The sequence below is a fragment of the Protopterus annectens genome, chromosome 11.part0 (genome assembly GCF_019279795.1).
Source record: "Protopterus annectens isolate FY-2018-M chromosome 11.part0, PAN1.0, whole genome shotgun sequence".
Classification (NCBI taxonomy): Eukaryota; Metazoa; Chordata; order Ceratodontiformes; family Protopteridae; genus Protopterus; species Protopterus annectens.
This window is the reverse complement of record NC_056745.1, coordinates 391349150-391367837: the sequence shown is the minus strand read 5'-3', so window position 1 is coordinate 391367837 and position 18688 is coordinate 391349150. Positions and strand designations below refer to the sequence as shown.

General features: G+C 37.8%; 1 protein-coding gene across 2 annotated transcripts in view; it reads left to right on the top strand.

The window, feature by feature from the left end:
• Window positions 1–8174: 8174 nt before the first annotated feature.
• GOLGB1 (golgin B1) overlaps window positions 8175–18688 on the top strand; it is a 1744011-nt gene continuing 1733497 nt past the window's right edge. For both annotated transcript variants that reach the window (XM_044087881.1, XM_044087880.1), the window contains exon 1: window positions 8175–8242. The gene's annotated coding sequence lies outside the window, so the exon portion shown is untranslated. The remainder of the gene's footprint in view (window positions 8243–18688) is intronic.

The window sequence follows — 18688 nt, the reverse complement described above, 5'->3', positions numbered from 1 at the left end:
TTAATTTTTTAAGTAATTAATTCCTGTCAGTGTAATGAAATTGGTGGAGCTGAAGAAATCTGCTGCTATCCTGTGTTCATCCTTGGCCACGCCCCCTATATTAGACTTTCTTGAAGGGTTATCTCATCTTGGGGGGATTCAATGACTGCTCCCTATTTGCAATCATCTGTGAACTTGGTTAGCCAAAGGCATTTGACCTTGGCTTTGACATCCAAGAAGTAGATGCCGAAAAAGAGTGGTCCCAGCACAGAGCACTGGGGGAATTCAATAGGTGACTGGCCTCATTGTGGAGGTGGCTTTACCAATTCTAACCTCCTAGGATCTATCAGTGAGCCAGACAGCTATCCAGCACATTATAAAAGCATTTATACCTAGTTCCACAAGTTTTTTGACAATGCTCGAGTAGGGCTTTGTATGAAATGCTTTAGTCAAATCTAGGCTGAATGTGTGGAGTGCTGTGACCTGTCAGTGATGTCACTTATACTTTTTTTTTTATTTATTTCCAAAATAGTCTGAAGGAAGAAGAAGAAAAGGCATTTTGCATCTCTCTTAGGTAAGTTGAGCTTGCAGTACTAATGATGATTTTTGCCATTTTTTCTTAGATGAAAGAACTGTTGATGTAGCTGGTCATTACTATATACATATATATATATATATATATATATATATATATATATATATATATATATATTTATTTATTTTTTCATAAAGGTCAAACTTTGTTTCTGGAAGACAGTAGCTTATTGATAGTAAAAGCTATCTAGGGCAGGTCTGGCTTCTTAATCCTTTTGTGACTAATGGGAAAACTTGGCCCTGCACTTGGAATTGTTTGTTGAGGAAAAAGGAAAGGAATGTAGAATTATCACTCTGGTAGAGTATAACAGAGTCCAGTCAATGTTTCTAATGGTTACTTAGTCTCAGACATGGACCTTGCTGTAATAAGTTGGGTGGTCAGGTTAGCCTTAAATGATCAGACAGAAAGTATGGGATAATGATCACTCATGCTGTTAGGGAGGGCTTGTATGTGTAGACAGTGATGCTTTATATTGGAAAGTTGGGCATGCCAGTAAACAGTTCAGGCATTGCTACGATGAGACTGACGTGGTGCCAATCTTGCCCGCTCCATCACTGGCAGTAGGAGGTTCAAAGGGAGCAGCAAGAGAAATACTGTAGATATTTCTGTATTATACATGTCTGTGTACTATATGTCATGACTGAGGAATTATCAGCCTTTCTTGTATTACTTATGACCATTTTTACCTAACAGTTGCCGAGAAGAAGAGAGAAGATTAAACACTGTAGCATACCACAGGAAGCAGACATACCTATAAGGATGGCATGGGAATATGTTTTGACTATCACTTACAGTAAACACTTTTTTCACAAATTTCTGTTTTTACTGTGTATCATAATCTTCCCATTGTGCTTTTGTTATGTGGGTCCAATGAGGGAGAAAGACAGGTCTCTTCCAGGGACCACCCATACAACTGCTGCTGCTGCATCTGAGGCTGTTTCTGTGACGGGATACAAGGTAATTCTCAGGAGGGAGGTGAAGGTCTCTCACCAGATGGAAATTGTGCTCTATCTCCTCTCCTGCTACAGAGTATGCTGCAATGTATGGTGTGTAATGAGAAGGACTAATGCCTGGATACCCACCTTGAAAAGGCCTGATCATTTCCTGTAGTGGACAGTGGATTCACTTGACTGGCAGGCCTCAGCCATTTGGCTGTCAGAGGGTCACCTAGTCCATGGCATTACCCACCGAGATCCAGACCAGGGCATTGGATTTGGACAGGTTGCCTTGTGGGCCATCATGGCATCCCACCATACCAGCATCCCATTCTATCCCTTTCATGATGTCTCCCCTACTGCAGTGTCATGGCCCATCCCTTCTGTGTTATCCAACCCTCCCCATCATCATCATTGCTCCACCCCCATATGTCTCTGAACCACCCTTATCACCATTATCTTTTGTATGGATACGCTCAACAGTTTATCTGAACTCTTCATGGTTAGTATGTCTGTACCTGCTATCTTTTCTAACCCTCTTTCTTTGCCCAGCTTAATCTGGCATACGTTAGCCATCTACTCATATCTTATTATGTAAAAAGATGTTCTTTCCCCTAAAAAAAAGAACCCAGCTTTCCCCCACCCTTACACTTTCCAAGCGATTTTCCTTGTGTGCTTTCCTCTGCTTGATTTTCTCTCCCTTTCCTATCTACCCCATTTCTACATCATGTTGCTAAACTAAATGGCTACTCTTGGTTTAATTTCTCCATGTCTTTTGGGGTTTCTAATACCATGACAGGCATGGACCTGATCCCCAAGTCAGGTTACAGTCAGAGTGCATGAAGTTAGTACTGTTTCAGTCTTTCATGTTAGCCAAGAGTGCCCTTATGTTTGGCTACCTATGTTTCTGTATAGTAAGCTGTACTAAACATTTTGGCGTAGTTCTGCCTATGTTCTTCTGCTGCTCTGTGGTGCTTCACTTCATAGCATACAACAATGCTATTTGTGCTGCTCGCTTTAATGACTATAGTTGCATGATGTTCAGAGGTCAAACTCACCACTGTAACACAGCACTGAAAAAAAAATGACATCTTTGTTCTGCTCAATAGGCCATTATGGTAGCTTTACTATTTGGTCACCATAGCACTGCTCGGTATTAATACATTCAGACAGATAACCCACCCCACAGCACTGTGGGCCTACAAATTCATCTATAAGTAGTTCTTTGCTGTATCATGTGACACAGTTTTTCAGAAATATCACTGCAAAGGGACACAGGGATTCTTTATGAATTTCAGCAAAAATACTCTCAGAATGAAAAGAAACACTTGCTTAAATGTTTGGAGTAAAGAAATATGACTGATATGTATAGAGTCAAATGCTGGAGATGGACACAGACCATAAAGCAATGTTAACATTGTTTGGTGACCATAACAGCCTTCCCACCATGGCAACAGCAGCACACATCCAGAGATGGGCAATAATCTTATCCACTTTCAATTACCAGAGTGAATACAGAATATTCCAGCGGCATAGCAATGTTGATGTTATCCCAAAACTCTGCTTGACTTACAAAACCATGTCTAACCCAGCTCTATTAGAAATGCTACATCTAAAGGAATCCCAATCCCTCCACACTACACGGTCCAGAGACCTCAACCTCATTACCACAATCAACAGAACAAGCTGGAGGGACAGGTTCATAACCCAGAGACTGCCCATGCTATGGAATAGACTTCCCATACATGTCAAGCAGGGCGTCTCACTGGCCCTCTTCAACAGAAATCTTGATGAGTGGATGGGAAATAGAAAATTCACCCCAGGGATCACTCCAGTGGCTCTACTCGACAGAGGCCCTGGGAACTAAGGTCGGGTGGCACAATGCCAGGGAAATCCTATGGACTAGGTTTGTAAAGGCTCCAGGGGCCATTAGCCTAGTACACACCTATGAACCTAAAACTAACTTTGCTAGAAACTACTGATGAAATACCCAAAGGACAGAATTTATAGACGTTCACTTCCAAGAGTTTCTGATAAAAGTAAAATGACAACATGAATGACAAGAAACTAAGACAGTTTCTAAACCATGGGTGGGCAACATTTTGAGCAGACTGTAAAAAAACTTCACTTTTCCTTTGCAAGATACTAAAGTGCCAAGCAAACAAAGGGCATGAGGGATAGGAGTAATATATGTGATACTTGATATGTATTTATTTTTAGTATACTGGCTATATTTGGCATTGATAACAGGCAATAAATCTGAGCTCATTTGCAAAAATTATTTAAGAAAAGTTAAAAAAAGCAAGGCTATTATGTGACTGATTGACACTCCCCTGTGCTGGTCTTTGGTGGTGTGCCAATAAAAATACACTGAAGTGCTGCTTACTGGTGATGGGGGTAGCTTATCCCTGTTATAGACTATTAAGCTTTGCAGAGGAAGGCTAGCTTCCAAGATTAGATGAGAGCTTAAGTGTTTTACAAAATCTCAACTCTCCAAGAAGAAATATTGCAACCATGCCTCTCAGCTGAACACAATTATGTCAAATGTTCACATTTCTGCCTGTTACTTTAGTTCTGTTTTTCATAAAATGCGTGACTGTCTAGCAAATCCCTGAAGAATAAAGTAATTAAATAGTGGAAGATGTTTGTGTTTCAGTCTTCATATCTCTCAGAAAATGCATTCTAAGGTAAAACTTGTTAGCCTAACAACTTTCTAAGTTTATAAGACCAATATTTAAATCTGTCCCTGACTTTGGGCCCTTGTTCCCTCATTATTTTTGGCTTAGTCCTAAATTCTTGTGCTAATAGGTTGAGAGGTATAGTTGTACCTATGGAGAATACAGAATGATTATTCAGTGGAAACTGAGAAATAGTATTAAAGGAATTGCATATTAGTCATCCTGGTATTTTCTGAAAATCGTAGTTCTTAAGGTGGCCAAGCCAGATGCTGAAATTGTGCATATGTACAAAGAATGTGTGTGATGTCAGACAGAACCAAAAATGCTTATACAAACATTATTACACCCTTGAGAATTTCTAGGTGGATGACAGAAAACATGTACTACAGATTTTTCAAGTCCATTCATTATTAGAGTGTTTCATGATTGTACTGGATGCATATTTCAAAGATCTAGAAATGGTTTTGTATGTCTGGAGATAATGTCACAAGCTATAATCAGTAGAATGAGAAGACTGCTACTTGCAATTTACAAGAACATATTGTAATGGGTAACAGTGCCAAAGTCACATTAGAATTTTAGTAATTTCATTATACAAAGTGCACTAGGGTTTCATACTTCAAAAGGCTTAGAATAAGATTCTATTCAAATACTCAATGTTGGAATGAAAAACATTTTCAAACAGTGTTAGATATGGAAGATGAAGTATTATTATTTTTACTACAGTACTGAATATCTGATGGTAATGCAGGTTAGACACTTGCAGAGCTACTCTTTAGTAGACATGTACTTGCCAAACTGAACATAATTAAACCATTCTGGTATTTTGCTCATCACTGACAGACAGTGATAGCAATTAAAAAATGTTTCAGTATAAGCATGAAAAAGATAATTAAGACAATTATATGAGTCTAATTAAGTGTGGCTTTGAACATCTGAGATACGAGCATATGAGGTCTAAGTGGATTTGAGGTTTGACAACTGAGTGCTGAACAAACAGATCAAATTTTATTTCATCTTGACGAGACGCAAGTGTCACTTACAGAGGACAAAATGATTGCTAAAGTCAAGAATAAATGAGGTTATTCAAAATCCTGAAGAGGTCTTCTCAAAACAAATGCAGAAATAATGGAAATGTCTACTAGATCATGACATACCTCTCAATTTCTTTGCTTATGATTTCCAGACAAAACCAAAAATAATTGGGGGGGGGGGCAAAGGCTCAAAATCAAGGACAATTTCAAATATTACTCTTATCCACTTAAAAAAGTTACTATAACAAGTTTTCCATTGACATGGATTTTTTGAACAATAAGAAGTATGGAACTCTAAATGTCTGGCATTATTGACTGACTGTAATCCTCAGTGACTTACCAGATATCAAAGATAGTACCAGGGTAAGGGGAAAATATGAGGCAAAATCAGGGACATTATGCAAAATTTTGGAAATTTGAGAGGCATGCATCATGATAGTGAATTATGAATTCACAAGGCACTCTGATACTGAAATGTATGAGTTTTCTGACAGCAAGTGCCAGAGATCTGATATTCATAGAGGGTGTAGAAGCCAAATCATCAGCTGACTTTTTGATAAACTCTCTGTATACAAGATGAAGCACTTGCTGCCTCAGTCAAGACACTCAGAAATGACATTTTACTCTGTAGCAATTAATAATGTGTTTTGGGGTTATGAGGTATTTTGAGCTGTTATTCAGCATATTGATATTACTGACATAAAAGTGAGTGAGCCAAGCTGCAGTATGAGAATGTTACTGGACACAAATGCAGTACTCATAAAATAAGTATCTCAAAAGTGAACATGGTCTCCTTTACTCATATTGGGACAGTACATTACTGATAAGACATCATTGGCATGTTTTATCTTTGGCATGAACTTCAAGTTATGGCCTACACGAGTTTCTTTTTGGTGTTCAGTGGAACACAAGTCATTTAATCACAGCTCTGTTTTAACTGACAAAGCCTTCTTTGAATAAATCAAAAATCTCATAAACAAATGCCTGAAACTGTGCAGAGACAATTGTAAATGATATTACATACTCAGACCCAGAGAATACAGACAATCACACAGCAGACAAATTTATCTCAAGCTTTACCCCTTTCTCTTCCGATATTCTCAGATCAAATTCTCACGTGAACAGCCCCATCAAGTATCCCAAGAACAAGTTCTCAAGTTGCCAAGACCAAAAACACTATATCTATGGAGCCAAATAACATATCAGGCTGCCTACTGGTTAGCCTGAAACATAACTTGCCTGATCCCTGACAGAAGTAATTCAACATCAGCTTCCAAAGAGGTTTCATACCAGATGAATTTGGGACAGCAACAGGCATTTCTTTGTTCAGAGGGGAAGCTTCAATAGACTCAAGTTATTATAGACCCATAAGTCTGACCAATCTTATCTGTAAAGCTATAGAAAGGATCATTATGGAATTAATAAATAAGGATCTACGTCTACACACTCTGCCTAATCCATTTTAGTCTAATCACGGGCAGGACCTGCCTACTTAGCCTGGTCAACTTATAAGAAGATAGTGAAGCAATGGATGAGAACAAAATAGTGCACACTGCGTATCTAGACCTCACAAAGTTGTTCAACATCATACTGCACACAGCTAGCGTAGATAAACTCTCACAACTAAATATCAATCCCTGTGGAACTCATTGGATAGCAAACTGGCTCAAACAAACTCTAGAAAGTTAGGGTGGACAACACTACTTCCTCCAAAAGACTTGTCTCTAGATGTGTACCCCAGGGTATAGTCCTTGGGCTACTCCTCTGTTATTTACTTCTCGGAGGTCAAAACTAATATTATGAGTTTGTGGCTGACCAAGTTGGCAAATGATTGCAAACCTGGCAGCATCATAATCTCTCCAGAGGACACAAAGATACTCCAAGAAGGCCCATTGTGAACAAATAGCCAATGTCAAAACCATGGACTAAAACAAAGTGACAGAAAGTGTATATAAATAAATTTGCTACATAACTATTTTATTTATTTTTGGCAAAAGTTGATAGATGCTAAACTATGGAAAGCTTAGTTATCAATGTACGCCCAGTCCCACTGCATCATTCTAACTCTATTTACATATGAGGTCAACAGAATAAGAGAATGTATATTAATGTATATTTTGTGGAAGAAGCCTTTCATTTATAAGGTTTGGCATTATTTAGTGGCGATATCATTCACCAACTATCACAAAACTCAAAAATGTTATAATGGAGACAGTAAATAATATTACCAACAAATTCTGCTAACACTATATGTTGGCATTCTTCAAGCTGCATTGTCTTGAGACGGGATCGTGACTAAAATACTCCCTTTTTAATTTCTCCAAGTCTTTTGAGTTTCTAATACCTTGACGGGGTTGGACCCATTCCTAATCCTAAATCAAAGTACAAGAAATTAGTATTGTTTCACTCTTTGATGTTTGCCAGAAGTGCTGTTCGCAGCACCCGCAATGCGCTCAGTAATGACTCCTGCAGTTCCTGCGGAGTTACATGTAGCTGTAACGCATCTAAATACGACTTTTAACTTCTTTTTTAAGACCCGCTGCTTCTACTACTACTGGAACTATCTGAGTAGTGGATATCGTTCTTCCACATTGCCCTCGTTTCTGGAACTCCTGGTGGGGTTTGTTCACTTTTTCAGAAAGTAGACAATAAAAGGTGAGACAAACTATATAACAAAATAAACACAAACAGAAGAACAGAGCTTTCAGACCAAATGAAATTAAAAGGACGCATAATCAGGATCTGTTGCGCTTTTCCCTTCTCTGATTAGACGTGTTTTAAAATACGGGAGGAGCTCGGAAATCATAATCAAATATAATTCTGGGTGGAGCTTGTTAGGTAGGTATGACTCAGTTTCGCAAGCGTCATTGGCTGATTTCGTTTTCTGAGCCAATGTTTACATCCCAAAGCCAAACTTGTGATTGGCTACGGTAAAAAGGTTCTTCCGTATTGTGGTTCCGGGGTCGGAGCGCTGATGTGGCGACTGATACTTCCTTGACTGGACTGCACGGCCTGAGACTGGTGAGTGAGGTGGGATTAATCTAGGGGTGTTATTACGGAAAAAAGTCTAGATCTCTGGCGGAACGCTTGCTGTCAGTGAACAGATAATAACTTCAGTAAATGGAGACTTAGTTGATTATGCAGTGTTAGACAGTGCCCCATGCTAAAGATTACTATACTTTAGTGAGGGGTACGTAGTCTCAGTGTGTAAGGTATGCCATTAGGCATGTTGCATAGATGCAATGTAAAGTACCCTGGAATTAGTGGTCAGCAGGAATGTCGTATTCCATTACATGTAGCACTTTGGTGTTCTCGTTACTGTAATCCCCAACACAGGCTGTTTGCAGATAAAAGTTTATGTAATATTTTATGGTTTTCTCTTTAACACGAATTTGATTCCAAATACATTCTGTTTGCAATTTGATAAAAAGTGTGCCCGCATTACAGTTGATGACTTATCTAAATGTGGCTGTGTTGTTTGTTTTCTGACACTTGGAGACATCATCAACAAATGGTAGCGTGGGAACAGGACAGTAGTCTACCTGCTCTGTGGGACATTAGTGACATTCAGGAAAATATGGTATCGGTGCAATGCGAATGGGACAGAAGTGATAGCTATGTACGGTGGAGCAATCAGTGCTAGTAGGAAGAGAAGCAGCAGTTACATATGTACAGTGGAGATCAATACGTTCCATTTGTTCTTCTCTTTATGTTCTCTGTTACATTTGAGAGCCCGTTTAATTTCTGATTGCTGTAATATGCTCGGTGCACCTAACAAAATAAAACTGGACATTAGCAGTTTTGTACCTTTTAGATTACAGTTCTGCCGTAACTGAAGGGAAGCTTTTGGAATTAAGTAGTGATGCCAGACATACCTCTCAACATCTTAGTACAAGAAAAATGGACAAAGCCTAAAATAATGGGAGTAAAAGCCTAACATTCTGGATATATTTTTCATACTTATAAACTTAGAAAATTGCTAGAGTAACAAACAGGATTTGTTTTAGCATGCATTTTCTGAAGTATGTACAGTCTGAAACTCAAATGAATGTCATTATTTAGTGACTTCAGTCATTAATGATTTGCCTGAGAACACATATTATATGAATATTTTATGAGGAAAAGACCAAAAATATGAGGGAAAAGAATTGAGAGGTATGATGCCAGAACATGTACAGTAATGGAATAAGAAAATACACCAGCGTGTTTTTAATGTCGTATTTTTCCCAGTTGTTGATATGGAAGTTGCAACAATGAAAGTGATGATTTTATATATAATATATATAAAGATGGACAGGTAACTTGCTTCTGGATATTTCATATGTTCTTCTAGTTCCCAACTTGGCTGTTAACTGTCCCTGAGTTTGTCTCATTTTTGCCTATTCCCACATGACATTTTTGATTTTCTGGTAAATCTCCGAGGATTGCAGTGTGTAATGCCAGATATTACAGTGTCATACTTCTTATTTTTCAGAAAGTGCATGTTGATACAAAACCTGTTCTCTTAATGTTTTATATGAACTATAGTAATATTTTAAAATGGTCCCTTATTTTGTGCATTTGTCTGTTTTTTTGGTTTGGTCTCTGTTTCTGGAGCAAAGATGTTAGAGTTATGTCTCCTTACCAATCATGATTTTCTGTTCAGTTCTGTAGCACTTTAGCTTGATAGGCAGATTCTTTTCAAATATTTTAATGAAAAAAAAAACTCAGACAAGAACATGTTGTCATGTTTTGGATACTGACAGCTGTTCTTTGCATTTTAGAGGCAAGAAGTAGAATACAAAAATGTGCACCTAACTCACTTTTTCTTATGTTGTAGATGGTGAAAATTGTTTGTTACAGGTTTTGTGAGGCACATTCTGTGAGGCACAATCTAGGGGAAATGTGTGCATTTTTTTCCAAGTATGTTTGTAAACAAAGTTTTTATTTGTGGTTTCCAGTAGTTTTGTACTGTGGTAGTAATAAGTCCTTATCAGTATGTGTATTATGCTAAAATTATTTCACACCTAGCGTACTCTGTCATTAAAGTCAAAGGCCTTAATACCAATCAATCAGTGCTGATGTTGAAATAAATCTTGTTTACCTTTATACCTTGACAAAGACTTTTTTTTTTCAGTTGTACAGTTTGAAAACTGACTATGTAGGTTGGGACATACTAATTAGATGTATTCTTTTAGTGATAATTTTAAGGCTAGGCTTCAGCAGAATACAACTAGACAACATTATTTACCATTGTTATAGTTACCAAACGGTGCTATGGAAAATGCATGTTATGGATACATATTTTATGTAGTTAAACAATGAAATGTTTTCAAAATGCTCAGATGGCTCTATTAGGCATAGTACTTCAGCACAAATTTTGCACATTTGTATAAAAAAAACTCGAGCATGGGAACAAGGAGTGTGAATTACAGATGTGTTTTTAACAAGTTGCATTCATTGCTTTTATACTAAAATCAGTAGTAAGAAAAAACTTGTTCTGTTGCAGAACTAGGAATGTGGACCTGGCATGCATTTGCTGTGAAGTGTTGTTTTTATTGCTGTCAAACTGGATAATGTAGGTTTAAAAATGTGTATTTTAGTCCATATTTATGGTTCCATGTTTTTTTTTCCATTTCAAGACCTACTGATGCTATTCTAAATATTATCTGAGGAGCCAATAGAAAAAGACAGTAACGCTTTATAGTGAGCTACATTTTGTATTTAAATTGTTTTCACTTCCTTTTTAAAATGCATGTTTTACATTACGTGTTTTGATTAATTCTGCCAGTTAGTATGGTGAAGACTTGCTTGTTGGTGGACTTTTGATCATGTCATTTGTTCACTGAAATTTGATGACTTAGAAAATGTGCAAATATAATATCATGTTAATAGGAGTATATTTATATGTCTATAGTTCATCTGTTTTGCATTTTCCCATTTCCTTTCTACTTTTAGCATGTATATTGTGTATTACTTTAAATATGTTTTGCATTTTGCAATCTTTTCTCAACCTACCTCATATGTCCTCTACCTCTCTGTATGAAGTAAAACTTCCTCACATCTATTCTAAGTTTAGTTCCGTCTTCCTCCCCTTCTTACCCTGTTCTCTTGCATTCTTCACCTAGTCCTGTCCCTTCCTTTCACTGTACTGTTTGTCCATATTATGACCTCTATATCTTTTTTCTGTAGTATACCTTTTCAGCATGTCTAGTTTAATTTCACATTCTCCTTATTTTTGTAATCTTTCCTAATATATTTTCAGAAGGTTTAATGTTTAATAGCAAGGTATGTGCACTGATCCAAGGACCTTTTTTCAGACTGGGCACAAAAGCAAATAACAGAAGTTAATTGTTATACTGCATACTGCATAAAACTTGAACTTGGTTATATTCCAAATATTTTACAGTGGGTTCTCTGAAAAATTTACATTTAAATCATAGTTATGTGCTAAAGCTTAACATCAACTTGCACAGTCAGTTAAGCAAATTAGAACAGTTAAAAAAAATGGAAAAATGGAGATGGCGCAATACATGTGCATACACATGAATGTGAATTATATATGCAGCACAGCGGTACACTGGATAGAAAGAAAAAAAATAAAATATATATTTATTTTTATAAGAAAAATGATATTGCATATTTACCATAAAGAGAGAGTTGTCTACTGAGAAAGTTGTGAAATTGCAGTAAAGATCCAAATTAGCCCTTGTTGTTAAAACAAAAAGAGCTATAGCTTTCTTTAAGGTGCTTTAGGAGTTTTTTCCCCTAAATTGTGGGACTGGTGAAGGAAGTTTATTTCCATTGGGTTCATATGCATGTGATCCAAAAGGCCATTGAGGAAACTAGTCCACTTTTTCCCAAATGCCCCAAATCACTGCCTGATTAAGTGACTCGTTCAAGATCACAAACTAGGTAAGTAGAGGCTGAGGAACTCAAACGTTATACCACAGGAAGCGGCTAATTAACAGTGAATAGCCTCAATCTTCTGCATTAACTGGGTGGAGCTGTTCCTGAAAAAGTCTTCAAGTATTGACATATGCAATTAAAGGTTTTATAATGTCAGGAAGTTATCTGTGCCTGCATGCAAATCATGAGCTAACGATTTAATTTTTGGTTTAGCTATGAGAGTAAGACCATAGTTGGCATAGCAAATTTTAAAAGTTAGGCTGGTTAGCAGAAGACAGGTTGAGGCAGAAACAGGCAACCACTTTGCATTCTTTTTGTTAAAACACCTTTAATGAATTATCACATTTAACATAGGCAGATTTACATTAGCATTCTTGAGGGCAGTGCAGTTATATGTCCTGGGGCAGTTGTAATAACGTTATTGATTTTATTGATGGTTATTTGCATAGAGTAAACATTTTGGCTGGAATTTAGTGTGCTTATGGGAAGGACATACATTTATCTGGATATAAGAATGTTTATATCTGGTTATAAGAATGTGTATTTCTATTGATCTGTGTTGAGGTGATTTAAAATAGTGCAGTAGGCTCTGAGGTTTGTGTGGATTTTGAAGGTAATATTTTCTGTATATTGCTTAAAGGAGAAGTTGGGGTTCATGAGGCATATGTTGTATTTGTTGGACCTTGTTTTTTTGTGTAGGTCAAAGACAGATGGAGAGGGTTCGATTGGTATACATTTTGACAAGTGTAAAGTAGAATGGTTGCTGTTGAGTTTATATTTGAGATATTTGCATAGTTTTTATGGCCAAATTGAAGTTGTTCCTTCATATGGGAAATGGGGTTGCCTGTGTAGTACAGAATTACATTACAACTGCATAGTGCTCTCCTGGGGGGTTCTCCTGGGGGGGGGGGTGGATGTACTAGGTTACTTTGTTAATATACAAGGAAGAAGTGAATAGGACTTGGCATGGATCAAGGGATCCCTCCAGAGAACATTCTAAGGCTAGAATGTTGATGAGCTCCTTGGATATTAAAGTTTCAGTAGTGGATGTTGTCTTTAAACCAAGTTACTATGTTTGGGCTGAATTTAAAATTCCTAAACTTTTACAGTAACGGGAGGTAATCTACACTTTCAAAAACTTTTTTCACATTGGTAAATATGCCTTCTGCCAGGCTGTTACTGTGCATGGTAAAATAAATTTTATTTCTGAATGTATTATGGCCAGGTCTGAACCCGTTTTGTGAGTCAGTAAGCAGCCCATTTTTTTGTGCTCAAGGATTTGCCTGCATAGATTTCTTTAAAATTTTGTTAAGGGAGGGTGGAGATAGTTGTGGACTTATAGTCTTGTGGGGATGAGGGAGCTGGAGATCTGAGGAAGTACTGTGCCAGTGATTAGGGAAAGGATGAATATCATGCACTACAGGATTAAAGAGGTGTTGAGCTGACATATATAGAGAAATGCAGGATGTAATGTATAATGTTTGGTGCCCTTTTTATTTTTTTTTCCAGTTTTGAAGAAGTTGTGCTGATTTTGTTTTAGTAGTGTGAAAGCAGAGTGGTGGTAAGAAGCAGTTAGTTTATGACCTTTATGAGCAGCCCATTTGCCATGGAGAGGAATGAGTGTCCAGTGTTGGATTTGCAGTATTTGAGGGAAGGGAATGTATCCCTATTTCTTTCTTTTTTTTTTTTTTAAACAAGAAACATCTTTATTGAATTATCACTTATGACATAGGCAGTCGTACATTTTATATAAATGAAAGCAAAGCACACTAACATATCTTCAGCTGCATCACATGTGATTTTCTATCCAGTCATTTGTCAGTCAAACATTACATAGCTCATTCAATGTCTGCCTTCAGTTAAACCTCATTCCTCCTCCAAAAAATATATTCTGCATGTGTTGTTCCCTAATTTGCTCCTACTTGTTTCCCAAAGATCTCACTTCCAGTTCTTTTACTTTATTGCTATATTCACTACTTCGAGTACAGTTAGTTTAGACTTTGATTTTCATTTTCTTGTTGCTGCTTTTTTGCCATCCACATGAATTAAATTCAGCAAGGCCTTACTATATATAGGTAATTCCAATTTTGTGTCACAGCTTAAAAAGTCGTTTCCTTAGTTACACCAGTTTGCTCACCCAGTGTTTCTCAAAGAGTCTGCAGGGAATTTTTAAATCTGCCAGCTCATTACACCCCCCCCCCCATAAATATGTTCCCAGTTACCTCTTTCTTCCCCCATCACACCTCCAGCATTTGCACTGTACCTCAGGGAAATTTATTTGGAGTCTGCTTGGGGTATAAAAATACCAGTGCAAACACTTTGAAGCAGCAATCCTAAATATTCTAGACTTTATTGCATATTTGGGAGCCATATGTATATATATCCTCTCATTGGTTATTGGTTAAGCAATTCACAAGGAAACAATCTTCCTTTCTAACCTCCTCTGATTGATTCTTATTGATATCAGAATATAGGCATTCCTTATCAAGGATTGATATCAGAATATAGGCATTCCTTATCCAGGATTGATATCAGGTTATTGGTTAAGCAATTCACAAGGAAACAATCTTCCTTTCTAACCTCCTCTGATTGATTCTTATTGATATCAGAATATAGGCATTCCTTATCAAGGATTGATATCAGAATATAGGCATTCCTTATCAAGGATTAATATCAGAATATAGGCATTCCTTATCAAGGATTGATATCAGAATCTAGGCAATTTGTAGTCTGCTGTCCAAATGTATTCTTGGCCTTCTCCTGTTCTGTTACATTTCCCTTCTCTAATTATTTGCTTTCAATACCTTGGTTCCTTTGCCAGTTTTCTCTGGTAAATTTCAGCTCCCTCTTGCCTATTATCTGCACTCCTAATTGCAGTCATCCCTCTCAGCAGAATTTCCTTTCTTCCAAAATCCCAGTTTCTTTTTTCTTGAGCTTCTCCTGCTTCATCATCACCCCTTTCCACTTGAATTATAGCTTTCTGTTGTGCTATGTAAAGGAGCCTTAATTGTGTAGCTCTGAAATGCCCCTTTAATCCCAAACCATCTTGCTGTGTTTGAAGGATCAAATTATTCCACCTGACTTTTGCCCTCTTCCTCTGTCAGATAAAATTCTTCAATTCTTTATTCTCTTCTGGTTGATAAAAAAATATGCCTGACCTGTGTATAAAACTAAAGGGACTACAACATTTTCATTGCTTGTATCTTGCTATCCATGTGCATAAACAGAGCTTCAGTTTCTCAGTTTTTGTATTATCTTTTTAGTTTCTTCCCAGATGTCCTTAGTTGCCATAACAGAATCCCTTTTAACCCGTACTGCTAAGTACTTTGTTTTAACATGTCCCCATACATATCAGTATTGCTGAACCAATTCGTGTGTGCACATAGTTTACAGGTATTGCCTTTATTTTATCTTCATTCATTTTGTATCCAGAGAAGACTTGAAACTTTATCAGAATGTTCCACAACACTGAAATGTCCTTTTCTGTTTTTATCAGCTACAAAATATCAGCAAATAGACAACTTTTCTTGATTACCATACCAATTGTATCTTTGAATTTATGGGTCCCTTATTTTCTCTGCCAATGGCTCTAAATGTAACACAGATAACAAAGGGGAAAGAGGACACCCTTGCCTGGTTCCTTTGTTTAAACAGAACTTTCAAAGAGGACCCACCACTTTAATTTTCACCTGATCCCTCCTATATCCTTCTAATTACCCTTATTATTGTGTCAGAGAATGCAAATGCTTCCATTGCCGTACTCATAAAATCCCAATGTACTCTGTTGAATGTTTTCTATGCATCAAGATCCACCAACAGTGGTATTTTTTTCCATTCTGCTTCACTATGGATCAACATTGTTTTTTCATGTTTTCAGGTGTTTGCGTCCCCTCCACAAAACCACATTGATCCTTATTTATCAATTATGGCATCACCTTATGCATTCTTTTAGCCATTATAGACATAAACAATGTATAATCTTGGTTGAGAATTGAAATGAGCCTATATGAAGCTGGATCTGATGGGTTTTTTTACCATCTTTAGGTATTACAGCCACTACAGTTTTCTTCCAAGATCTTGGTGATTCTCCTCCTACTTTTAAAACCTTTCAGGTCTCTGCCACTTTTAATCCCTTTTAGCATCCAGCCTTCCACAGGAATACCATCTATTCCTGGAGACTTTCCTGTAGATTGGTTATACATCCTAATTTGTATCTCATTTCTTAGTATGCTATCCTAACTGTTAATAATTGAACCTCATGTACTTCTAACCTTGGAATATTTAATTCTTCCATAAACATTTCCTGTATACCAGGTTCTTGATCTGCTAACATAGGTAGCTATTTGAACTGGATTAAGCTGAGAACTAGATCAGATTGTTTTTGTTCTGGACCTTTGAGACAATATAAATAAACTCTTTTAGAAAATTCTAATAGATACTGAGTTGCATTTACATTACTTCCGGATTTATTCTTAGGTAGGTAGATTTGGCCTTTTTGATACCAATTTTGTATCTTTGTCTTATATAGCTTTGCATGTGTTGCTGCGGTGGTGCTGCTACGGTAGCGTTGTCGCCTCACAGTAAGACGTTATCCTGTTCAATTCTCAGCTAGAGTGTCTTCTGTGTGGAGACATGCATGAATGGGCGTACCTTCATTGAAGGTTGTGCGTCAGGGCCGGCAACTCGGCACGTAAAAATCTACTGCCAATCATTAGCGGACCAGAGTTCTGCTGTGGCGACCCCTAACCGGGAAAAGCCGAAAGACATATAGCTTTGCCTGTGTGAAGGCCAAAGGTTCCATTTATGCTGTGATGTGTCCCTTTTTCGTCTGCAGTGGTCATCTTCACATTTGACTTTACTTCTCTAACCATCACCCTCTTTTTATTTTTCCTACCCGATAACCATTTTTATCACTTGTAATGTAATTAATACTATTCCTACAGCTTTACTTTTCTTCTTCAACCTATTTTGTAAAATTGTATTGAAGGTTTTATTATTGTCTACTGAAATTGTATCCAGTGGTCTCCCTGTCTGCCCTTCTTTGTGGTTATCCAGTCAAAAAGTTGTAACATGGTTTACTAACACGATCTTGCTTCATGAACACATTTGTGTGGTAAATCAACAGTCCATTAGCCAAACTGAAGTTTTACCACATTAATTTTAGAATATCAACATTCCAAATTCATGCAGTAGGTGGACTGGACACTCTAAAATTGGCCATAGGTGTGTGTGGATGCTAGTGTGTGGTGTGGAAGAAAACTGTGACAGGGCTAGCGACCCGGCAGTGTAAACCTTAGCTGTAGATGATTGTCATTGTTGAAGTGGCACCCCAACCCCATGTGTAAAAATGGGGAAAAAGGGGTGATGGATGGATCTTCTCCAGGGTTAACACAATGCTTATCTGATCACTTTTTAATTAATAGTTGGTGATACAAGTAATACAAGTGTAACATAAAGTGTATTATTCTAGTCTTTTTATTGTGACTGCTTACATTTTCAGACACTACTGTTTCTAAACACGTCACCACCACAAATCTGTTGGAAAAATGCTATGAAGTTTTGCACTCTGCAATAAAGAATGATATGAACCTATCTGCCCTAGGGTATTTATAAGCCTAGCCAGAGTGTGTTTGGCTTTAGCCACCCATTTTAAATTAATTTTGCTATGCCCTTTTTCGAGGTTAGTATACTTTGCCTCTGTCTAACAGTGACACAGAAGTGATACCCAGGGTAAACCTACGATCTCCCATCCACTCATCAAGATTCCTCGTGAAGAGAGTCAATGAGGGACTCTGCCTAACCTGGACTGGGATTTTATTCCAGATGGGTTATGAATCTGTCCCTCCAGCATGTTCTATTTATCTCAGTGCTGAGGTTCAAGTCTCTCGAGCGCGTAGCTCGATGGGATTTGGATTTTCTGAGGTGCAGCATGTCCATTAATTCCGGGTTGGACATGGCTTTATACGTCAGACACAGATCGCCTCTGAGCAGGTGGTATGCCACTGAGTAGAGCTGGAGTTTCTTTAACCCGGCAGCATATGGCATCTGTTTGAGTCCTTTGATCCTCTTGGTGAGGTACTTTTGGGGTCTTTCCAGTTGCTGCAGGTGTCTGGTAAGGTACATCCCAAAAGGGGCATTGTACTCAATTATGGGCCTGATGAGGGATGAGTAAAGAGGCACGATGACCTCCCCTGATCTAGATGTGAATCCCTTCATGATTAGGTGGGCTATATAAAATGTTTTTCTAACCACTTTGGCCACATGGTTGTCAAATGAGAGATTGCTATCAACTTGGGTCCCCAGGTCCCTAATTACTTCTTCTGTACTTAATGGATTACCACCTATGTGGTAATTTGTGGGCACTTTGTTTTTGACAAAGGGGATGACTATACACTTTTTGGCGTTTAGCTTGAAGCCATGGCTCTGGCACCAGTTGTCTGTTTCTATGAGGCCCTTTTGGAGGATGCTTGTCGGCTGGAGAGTCTATTATGATGCCCAGTTTGCAGTCATCTGCGAACTTGGTCAGCCACAGTCCTTCCGTGTTGGCCTGCATCTCCGAGAAATATATACCGAACAAGA